This window comes from Tigriopus californicus, chromosome 12 (assembly GCF_007210705.1).
Source record: "Tigriopus californicus strain San Diego chromosome 12, Tcal_SD_v2.1, whole genome shotgun sequence".
NCBI lineage: Eukaryota > Metazoa > Arthropoda > Copepoda > Harpacticoida > Harpacticidae > Tigriopus > Tigriopus californicus.
Window position 1 is genome coordinate 2,465,572 of NC_081451.1, and position 11,375 is coordinate 2,476,946.

Sequence of the window (11,375 nt, forward strand, 5' to 3'; positions counted from 1 at the left end):
CAGAGTGCTAGTTCTAGAAGGCATCATGTTGCAGTAACAAAAGTGAGCTCATAGATCATTAAATCATTTTAAGGGGATGAACACTATTGTTAATGGCAAAGTTCACTTTTTGGCTTGTAAGGTCTAAACGTTTTACACTATCCTGTTGAAAGCTTGCATAAGCGGTGTTTCTTAACAATCCTTTCTTCATACATTTAGCTCGACAAGTGTTTCACTGAACTGTTTTAGAGTTGTGAAAGGCAAATCATAACACTTTGCTGGGGGCTGAAGACTTTTGACGCTGGCTGACTGTTAATAGTCATATGCATAGGCTTCTCCCCTCTTTCGTTAAAAAGTGGGTATAAAAGCAATAGAGTTCAAGGTGGTTATAAAGTCAAACTTTTGAAGTCTAACTTTGAAAAATGTTTTGTTTTGTGATAACGGGTATATAAGGTATGATTAATTCCTTTCAATAGGCAATTGATCTTGGTACATAGGGCACTTACACTTAAGAGGCTGCCTTAGAGTTCACCGTCGGTCTTTATTTGATTTTCTTTTCAGGCATATTCCTCTTGATTCACCGGTGTTTGAGAGAAAAGACCCACACCTTCCACAACTTTGCGCTTTCGGGTCCAATCCATTTACTTCCATTTGCGTTAAGGTATTGTGTGTGATATATTTCTATTTCAAGTCAAGTCTTTTGACGCTTTTTCGTTTTAATGATGGGTAAGCCCGAGAATTTTGGAAGTTGGATCTGAAAATTTGAATGGGATGCATAGTTCCAATCATTAATGACAATCGAAATCAAAGTACATAGCCTTCAAAAAGAACTCATCCATTTTTATTTAAATCCTCCCAGTTGTAGTACATATTTTGCAAGTTTGTTTCTTTTTGTCTGGCTGACAGATCCCATTTTAAAGTGATGAATGCTTTCCTGCAATGAAAGACACAGCTAGGCCTTAAGAGTTCAAAAGAACATATTTCAACCTTTTAACAATCACAAGGACTATTGGGCTCAAAAGGGAACAGTTTCATTGCGCTTGTGACTGCTCCAAATTTGAAAGAAAATAAACATTTTACTGAATTGTAAGAAGAAGTTAAAAAAATGTTGAGGAGATTGGTGGATTTTTTTTGCAATACAGCCTCCATCATAAGGGCAAGGAGAGTGTTAATTGCAAACACAATTAGCAGCGGAATCAAAGGACCAGGAAAATAAACACAAGACAACCACAATAAACTCCCGCACATCAAACTGAACCTAAAAATCTAGGATGGAGATAGAAATGCAGAAATAAAAGACAAATATAGTAATACAGAGAAGGTACGAAAGGTATCTGAAACTGTACATTTTCAAAAGCTTTCATGATAGTGACCATAGAAGCTTAATGTGCGCTTAGAGAGTACCTTCAAGTCCCAAGAATCCAGGCTGGTTCGAACAATGAAGTCCACTTCTCTTCTTTCTCGGCCTCCCTCACTTTTCAATTTGTGACCTCAAATATTCGTTGGGAGTGGTGACCGGATAACTCGACTCAGCAGACAACTCGACTCAGCGGACAATTCGAGACCCAGGACAGTAACTAAAAACAACGTATTGACCAAAAAGAATATGACTATGAAACAAAACTAAAGCTTGACGAGTCGACATTTGATTTGCATGCGAAGATGTTAGCATCAGTAAGGCATTAAATGAAGAAACAAGTTTGATTAAAGCATTATCAAACTTGATTTTCACACCATGATTGATGTAAACGTAACTTGATCTGAAAGATCAAATGATCAATTGCGTAAAACCTTTCAAGTTTTGACATGCTTTACGTCACAGTTTCAATTTTGCTCCATGAGTATCACCTATTTGTAAGCCAACATGCTGGGATTAATTTTTGTACTGGGTTGAATTGTCAGCTTAGTCGAGATGCCCGCTGGGTCTAGATGTCCGCTGGGCGAGATGACCACTGGGTCGAAGTGTACGCTGGGTCGAGGTGTACGCTGCGTCGAGTTGTGGAACTGTTGAGAGTATGTATGTGTTGACAGGATTGAAGTCAGACTTGGACAAGTTTTTGACTAAAATTCCTGATCAACCCTTCATTCAAAGGCTAGCCAGATCCGCCAACTCTAAGCCGCTGGTCGATCAAAATGAAATTGATGAAAATGAAAGTTAACAAAGTGAGAAAATTTTTCGTCTGAAAACTTCTAAATACGCTAATGAACAGTAATATCTGACCATGAATGAGCAAAACCATCAAACTAACTTTGAGCTCTACACCTTGACAATGATTCAAAAATAAATGCTGTACATTACGACATCAAAGAAAAACTGCTAAAGCCAACCGTACAGTACGAGCGTAAAAATCCAAGCCAAAATTCCCGTCTTTTGTTGAGAGCAGTCGCACTTTTTGTTCCTTCTGATTTTTTCAAAGTGCCTGTCTGAGTGTGTTGTGTTGTGTAAGTGGTAGCGTGTCTGCTTAAGGCAAGACACATTTGTTCTTTAGCTTTCTCTTCTTCCCTTTCACTGGTAGTTTAGTCGGTTCCCATACGTTTCCCCAACAGTAATCTCTACCAGTGGATTTTCCCCAAGTGATATCCGCCATAGTGAACTCACCCAACGTTGAATTCTGCCAGCATTGAACTCCCACACGGTGAACTCCGCCATTGTGAACTTGGTCAACGGCAATCTCTGCCTTGGTAAACCCCGCCACTGTAAACTCCGTCACGGATAACTCCGCCAACGGCAATCTCCGCCATTACAAACTCCGCCAAAGGTGAAATCCGCCAAGAGTGAACTCCAACAAGGCGGTCTCTCTTTCTTTCCAGTCCACCATAAAACCAACAAAATGGAACTTTGCCATTATAAACTCCCCTCATTGACGTCTGTCAAAGGGGAATTTTCAAGCAATGAAGTGGGCTGCTTTTTAGTTGTCATGTTGCACACACCCAACAATGTACTCTCCCCCCTCCAAAGGAACCTGTGCCATAGAGGATTCGGTCAGAGGGATCTCCACCAATATATCTCTTGTCATAATGAACTTTGTGGGTTAGTGGTCTGAGCGCAAATATGAATGTTTGTAGCGATCACCTTCATAGCCCGTCACCCTTGACTAAAGGCTGGCTGACTTTTTTCTATGCTGAATGATTATTGTTATTGAAGTTGGACGGGGAGTGTTATTTGGCCCCGATTAAAAGCCACTGGTTTTCCAACCTCATCCTAGACCTTTTATTTACGATCACCAAAAGTTTGTATATCACTATTGACTCCAAGTGGACATCAATTAGGGGTTATAAAACCAAAGCGTCGAACTTAAATGTTTTTTAACGAGACAACCAATGGTTTTTTAGGGTATATTGTAGGCCCTCTTAAGATAATAACAAGAGGTCCCAGAGTTGGTGTAACAAAATTCAGATCAGCTTTTCCCAAAACAGAATATGTTTTCCACGTATCAAGGGTGATACAGGGTTGTCCAGATATTTCGGTCATGATTTGAAAAGCGTGCTATAATCTTGCTCCATCTTTCCTGAGAATACATTTTGCTTTTTCGAACCTCGTCCAAATAACAATAAACAAGTGTGCAATTGCGCATCTTGGTTCATGTAAATGACGTTACAAGCCAGGTGTCTGTTTTAGCTTGGCAGGTAAAAGTATTACATTTATTACTAATCATTATGAGAGGATCATTCACTTCCAACTGTATTCCAAAGTTTGTTATGAATTTCTTCACGCTTAAAAGGGGATTAGAGAAAAATCTGCACAGCCATGTATTCTTTTGAAAAGGTTAGGATTGAGGTGCCATGGTTGAGAAAATACTTAACGCCACCTTTTGGGACAAGCCTGACCCAGATTCCTCACTAGATACAGTGTATATGACGCTTTCAACGAAAGGCATTAGGCCTACCATGCTAAGGAAGGGTGGGCCTACGTGCTGACGAAACATCAAGTTCCACTACGACTCTTTTTTTGACTTTTTAGTAGTTTGGCTAATATAGGTGTATATACTAAGACTAGCCGAGACTATGCTTAAAAGATGCCAACACCTACCTTTGATACAATTCTAACGAATCGTTTAAGCCCATTTGACATTAAATATGTTCAGTGAATGTTCCAAATCTTGTGAACTAGGTCCGTCAAAGGAAATGCACGTAAATTGACTATGATTGAACGTGAATTGTTTGATTTTCAAACAAGACAGCACAAAAGTTAAAATCTTAGGGGACTTTAACTTTCCGGTTAGCGATAGAGTGGGAGGCTAGTCCAAATGGGTAAATTCCCATGTCGATATCGAAACAGATCAGTGGATATCGACCTCTCAATCGTTCGAAAAGCTGGAAGAATTCGCGATCTTGCGCACTTTCTCCCTGCATGTTGGTGTAGCCCCTAGACAGAATAGCTCTTGACTTGTTTTTTCCAATGACCCTGATCTGATCCAGTACCTCCATGTGACGCCTAGAGTTCTGTCAGATCATCAAGTTCTTGAGATAGGGTCGACAATAATTCAAAAGCCAGCATGCTCTAGAGTAAAACCGGCCAAAAAGGTCTGTCTGAGTAAGTTCAAGTTCAAAGATGAACATTGACCGTTGATTTGAGAAAGGTTAGAAGAACAAAACCTGATTTCAATTCTGAAACAGGAGTCTTCCATAGATGCAGCCATTGCCAAATTAGTTTCAGTTTTTGAGGAAGTCGTTCGAATCTGGCACTACCTGAATGTGCTCCGAAGGGTGCGGCACCGACAAAAATTCCAAAATATAGGAAGACTTTGTTCAAAAAGAGTTGTAAATTAGCAAAAGAGCTGCACAGCAATTTGAATCCAGTAGGTGTGGCTAACCTTCAAAAAACAGTTGGATTGGATTCAAGGTAGCTTTGAGGCCACCATTGATACAGATCAGTTAAAAAAGGAAAGTTGAGTAGTTCAAGAGGCGAGGTCGAACCCCAGGGCATTTTTCTCTTAATTAAACCCTAAGAGAAAGATGAAACACCCGGCAGGGTCTTTCGAGGTCTATGATCAATATACTTGGAAATCAGTTCTCTGCTTTGTTTTCAGCTCCAAAGAGTTTAGTACAACAGGTCATTGCTTTATCGATGAGTTTGTTGAGATTGGCAAGGCTTGACAAGTTGAGCGTTTAGATGATCTTGTAGTCACAGATCAAGATGATTTAGAGGCCATCAGGGGCTTGAGAGTTCGAGAGTCCTTTTTCAACTGATCTGTCTCAATGGAGGCCTTAATTCTACCTTGAATCCAATCCAACTATTGGATTCAAATTGCTCTGGAGCCCTTTTGCTAGTTAGCAACTATTTTTGAAGAAATTATGCCTATACTTCGGACTTTTAGACTATGCCACGCCCTGTGGAAGTCATTCAGAGATTGCTAGAGTGGATCAGACGTCCTAAAAAACTACAGTCATTTGTCTAAGGCTACTTGGAACATCTTAATATAAAAAGCGCAAAATCTTGGCTGCTTTTTCTCAAGAATGCCTGGTTTGTGCCCCTACAATATCGATCGTTGTCCTTGCCTGAAAAGGGAAAGAATGAGGGATCGTCTCGAGTCCCAACATTGCAGAATACGAAATTACAGCTGCATCCACATCGGGGCTCAAATAGGCAACAACAGAGATCCTGTGTTGCAACCATGGCATCTTAAGATTTGCCACTCTATCGCACAAAATAGGATGACCATTTGCAGCCTTGAGCACCGGCTTCTCAGAAGGGTCGACCACCACCCCATTCTTATGCAGGAGGTTGAACGTAACAACGCAACATGTTGCTCCTGTGTCAGACACAGCATCCACCCAAAATAGCTTGCTCATCTTGGAGCCGATTATTAGCCGCACTAGAGGGTTATCAACCATAGAGCGAACCCTAATCATTCGTGCAGTGGACACACTCACTGTCCGGACAACAGGCTCATCCTGCGTCTCATCATCAACGTCTTTGCTGTCATCTGCTCGACACACAAATTGGAAATGTCCACGCCAACCGCATATGACAGTGTTTGCCAAGAGGAGGACATTCGGACTTTAATGGTGCGAAAATCCATAAATTCCGCTACTTAACGTACTGTCCTGATCTAAGAACAGTTATGCGAGTTGTCGGAACCTTTTTTTGTCAACAAGAAAATAATAAACATAGTTGAATTTTACCGATGAGGGAGGGTCTGATTATTACATTGCCCTTCAATTACAACTTTGAACAGTACCTATGAGTGATATAAGAACCTAAAAGTGATGTCAATGCCGGCCATGTCGACTTCGCAAGAGGTGTAACACTCTCGCCTCCTTCGTTCTCGTCAAGGATACAAAGCTCATTTGACTAAGAGCCTCAATCTCTTTAGGGACGACTTGAAGGAGGTCAAGAAAAGGGAGTTCGATCTTGGGGACAATTGCTTATTGATGACCTTTTTAGAGCATAGAGAGGCCGCCATACAAGCACTTGCAGCCATCTTAGAATGTCAGAAAAAATCGACTCTCTGGGTCTGGAATCTGATAAATCATACCAACAAGTGTTAAGTGACGTTTACAGGTATGAGCGAGACCTTGAAGCCTTGGAGCGAGAGGTCGCTCGGATTCAAGGTATGTTTCAAGCGGGTAAAAGTCCACAACACGGTACAGATTCCTCGGGCTAGGATCGTCTACAGTACAGGGTTTTCCGTAGCCAATACTTAGCCGCAGGAAAAACCATGATAGAAATTGGCTACCCTCCTGGACGGATTGATGCTTCGGGAACTAAAAGGAAAATTGAAACATTCCGCCCTGTTGTTCATCGAAAGGTTTTTGGACGAAGACTGAAATTACAAACCCGCTTGGACAATCCAGGACAACTTGAATCACGGCCCTGGCCTTCAAATTAGGCAACTGATTGAAGGTTTACTCAACTGCCAGGGAATGTTGAATGAATCCGATACGATGCAAAGCACCTTTGCCACGATGGATCTGGTTCACTAACAAATTAATGGATGGGTTCTTTCTGACAAGCACGCCGTATTCCAACTCCCAAAGGAACCACATTTAAAGATTCCCCCCCCCAGAGGGTAAACGAACGAGAATCAATTGGTGTTTATTGCAAAAAATGCTTACGGCCGTGGCAGGACGCATGTGGTCTCACATCTCCATTTATTTCTAAGGGCCAATCTACAGATGCAAAAGTTATGGTCACTGCGGCTAAATTGGCAGGATGAGATTCCAAGTCCATTACTTGAAGAGTGCCGAACCTGGAAAGAGGATGTTGCACATCTCCACACGGTTTCCATTCCCCGGTGGGTGGGAACAATCAGTCAGGATTATTTTCTTGTCGCTTTTTGCAGATGCCTCTTTAGATGCTTATGGAGCCTACGTATACGTTGTGACAGGACAATAGCCTTTTCAATCGCAGCTGGTGTTTTCAAAGACAACGGTTGCGCCCAAAGACGTTTTGAAGCTAAGAGAGAGCTCAAATGATGAAGAAAATCCACCTCTGACAATTGCGCTATTGGAGCTACTTGCTGCAGTATGCGATGCAAAGATTGGCGGCAATCTGTCTAAAGCTCTTGATTTAGATCGTGCTCTAGTTCATTACTTTTTGGACATCAAATCACTTTGGTTCGAATTGTTCGTGGTTACGCTCGATGGAAGATGTGGGTTGGCAGCCGTATAAAATATATCCTATAACTTACAAGCGCAACCAATTGGCATTTTGTCCCAGGCCCCAGCAATACGTAAGATTTGGCGAGCCGGGGAGCTTCGGCTTCTGAATTACTTTCCTCCAGGCTCATGTGGTATGTCCCTGAATTCGTCCGGCATCCATTCTCTAATTTGCCAACCACTCCAAGCAGGAACAAAGAGGGTCTCGCATCCGACAAACTAGAGAAGCATCCATTGAGATCGTTCCACACAAAGAGTAGATCAAACCAATTACTTGACCTGGTCACGGAACGGGTCGAAAAATGGGGGAAATTACTTCAAGTTATATCATATTGCTTGAGACCAATCAAAAGGCATCGTGGCACAGAAAATAGTTCTTGGGTCAATGTTCCCAAGAGGAATCACACTGAAATGTTGTGCTTTCAGAACATCCAAAGGACGCATTTTCAAATGGAAATTCAGGCATGCTTGACTGGTGAGGAGATACCGAGCGACTCTCCAATACGACAATTCTCTCCCTTTCTCAATGAAGATGGATTGTTATGTCCTACCTCCCGTTTTTCGTTTTCATCAGCCATTAAAGAAATGAGAAGACCCATATTTTTGCCACGCCTCTCGAATAAAACTTGGTGTTACACACTCATGAGCAAAATTTCCATGGTGGACCTCAGCACGTTCTTGGAGTGTTGAGACGTCGTTTTCGTTTAGTTGGAAATAGGCGGAAGATCAAAAGAATTATTCATTCGTGCAAACGGAAATTTTGACGCAAACCGAGACCGATTCGAACTTCAGAAGGGACGGAGAGGTCGGCCCCATTCATAAATGTGGGATTGGATTTATTTTGGCCAATGTATGTTAGAGGGAGAACCAATGGTCAAGATCTTCAAATTTTGGAGGAATGAAGCTCAAAAGAGTGGGGCTGTGTTTTTACTTCCTTCTTGACTCGAGCTATTCATCTCGAGTTGGTAGAAAACATGACTTGTGAGTCATGTTTAGAAGCATTCGAGCGGTTTTCTTCCCGGCGCAGTCTTCCCAAGGCCGTATATTCTGATGAAGCCAAAACCTTCAGGGCGACTTGCAAAGCTGTGAGGATGCTTCTCGCAGACCAGAAAAGGGAAACTTTTAACTCATTTCTTACCTCACATGGTGTACAGTGGAACTTCAGCTACGAAGAGGCCCCATGGACCAATGGATTGGCCGAGTGTATGGTTTGGAATGTCATGCTAAGAAACACACAATTGACACTTCGGCATTTGGAAACCCTTCTTATAGAATGTGAAGCCATCGTCAATCGAAGGCCCTTGGCTTACGTGAGGGATTCTGAGGACGAATTACCACTTGCTCCAGCCGAACTCTGCTTAGCCCGGACGTTGGACGTGCTCCCAGATGCCAAAAGGTCGACAAATGTGGAAGTGGAAAGTGGAAAGCTCGTCAACATTTTCTCATGGGGTTTTGGAGGAGATGGTCGCATGATTTTCTTTTGGACCTTCAACCTCGGAAAAAGTGGGACAACACTGATCCTTCTCTTGTAATTGGGGATTCTGTTCTTCTTATTGATGAGCATGGGTCTCGTGGGGAGTGGCAAATGGCTATGGCTCAAGACATTCATGTGGGGAAAGGTGGAGCTATCCGTGGTGCGACTGAAAAAAGATTTCACGGCCAAGCAATCTATCAACATGTCAACAATCTAGCCATTCTCGAACATAATTTTGTCCGACATTGCAGTATTCTATGGATTTGGTACTCTCTAGTCTCGCCTGTATTTCTATGCTTCTGTTGTTCCTAATAATCACTCATATCTTAGTTCTACATCTGGAGACATCCTTCGGCATTATTGTCCACATCCCTATCCTTATCACGCCCACATAACATGGCGCAGTGTTAGTTTCCGAACCACGCCCCCTCAAGCTTCAACCTCTTTGCACCCCAACCCAGCGACACGTTTATTGAGCACCCACAGGAGCTCGTCGTCTCCCTAACGAATCTTCGACACGATTCGTGAAAATGGGCCTCATTGAACAAATCGCCAATCGTTGGGTGCAAATTTCGAACAAGTTGAATTTGGTCCCCGATTTGAATAAACCGGAGGCCGATGTAGACAGGCTTTGGCGTCTACTGGGAGAGCCTGAGAACAAATTGGGTGAAATGGTGGATCTATACCAAGATGTAGCACTGGAAAACGCAGTCAAAGCCGAAGCAGAGGCTATCAGGGAGGCCAAGGTCATTGCCACTGACAAATGGACCACTCACATTGGCAAAGTAGCAACATTCCTCATGTCTCGTGCTACTCTGACCCGTGATGCCCCTATATTTTCCTTGCCAATCTCTTCAATGGTCCAATCCAATATAGGCGCCCAATTGGACACTGTTAGATCCGACCTCACGGATGAAATGACTTTCATTGAGGTCATGTGTGAGGATGCCAGGGGGAGTTTTGCCATTCGGGTTTTACCTGACTCTGGCGCGGCCCAAACGGTTTTTCCAACCTCTTTATGCCCAAAAGGCACGACCCTTGATCCGTCTCACACACTACTTAGCGCAGCAAAAGGGGCACTGCTCAGAAACGTGGGTGAGTTTCAATTTATTGGCCACATCAGAGGCGGCCCTCAGGCCAAAATCTCCGCGACGGTCTCCCCGGATATCAATGGATACGCACTCTTTGGCAAGAAGGACCTCCAAGCCATGGGGATCTTGCCCTTCGATTTCCCCCCTGTCCATTATTGTCACCCCAAGGAGAAGTTGGGTGGTAATGTGATCTCCTCGGAGTCCAAGGCCACCGGCGGGAATGGGGCCGCCATCAATCCCAATCTGCTTTTTGAGGGTTTTAGATATGGTTGTACAAGGTTTTAACTTAATTTGAAATTATTTCTATGCTTCTGCTATTCCTAATCATCACTCGTATCTTAGTTCTTCATCTGGAGACATCCTTTGGCTTTATTGCCCACTTCCCGATCCTTATCACGGCTACATAACAGACATGAGGACACCGGCATTCAATTTTTTTACCGAATTCTTTAATCGATTTTACGTTCGTTTCGTTTGTTTAAAATTTTCTTGTTCCCCGGGACTGTCCTGATCGGAAAACAGTCTTGCGAATTGTTGGAACCTTTTTTGTCAACAAGAGAAGAATAAATGTTGGATTCTACCGATGAGAGGGGGTCTGATTATTACGCCTATATATCCGCCGAGGTACAACTCTAGCACCAGCTTTGCTCAATTTAGTTCATCACCATTCACCTTGGGTCTGTCGTGGAGAGCCACCAGATTGGAGCCACTAGACTCCCACAATTCACATCTGGCCTAGACCTGGGCAGGTGTTAGCTCATCCACGCACAACAGCTCGCGAAGTAGCTCACAACCAGCCACGAGCACTATCAATTGAAATGTGAGTATCTCGTCATAAGAGACATTGGAAAGATCAGCCAACTTATCCACCAACTTCAATCTCACGACCAGGTCGCAGAAGGACTCTCATAGCCTCTGATTTGTAACATGTAAGTCATGCCATGCCGTCTCCTTAAGGATCTGCAGCTTATTCAGAACATCATTCACATCAAGGTACTGCGAGAGGGTCTGGATCATGGCCAGATATAACCACGAAGTTGGGTCTTGGAAAACTGGTCCATCCGATTCGACACATACAAATCCGTAAACATTTGGCGTCTTGGGAGGAGACGTGGTGTAGTGGTTAGCGCAGTTTCCTACCATGAGAGAGGTCCCTGTTCGATTTTCCTCCCCGACCTTTCTCAAGAAAACTTTTAGACGCTAACCACAACCAGAGACGGAGAACCAAT

General features: G+C 43.1%; 1 long non-coding RNA gene across 1 annotated transcript in view; it reads left to right on the plus strand.

The window, feature by feature from the left end:
- Window positions 1–543: 543 nt before the first annotated feature.
- Window positions 544–11,375, plus strand: part of LOC131892035 (uncharacterized) — a 13,832-nt gene continuing 3,000 nt past the window's right edge. Inside the window, exon 1 of the long non-coding RNA XR_009374510.1 lies at window positions 544–640. This is a non-coding gene — a long non-coding RNA (uncharacterized LOC131892035). The remainder of the gene's footprint in view (window positions 641–11,375) is intronic.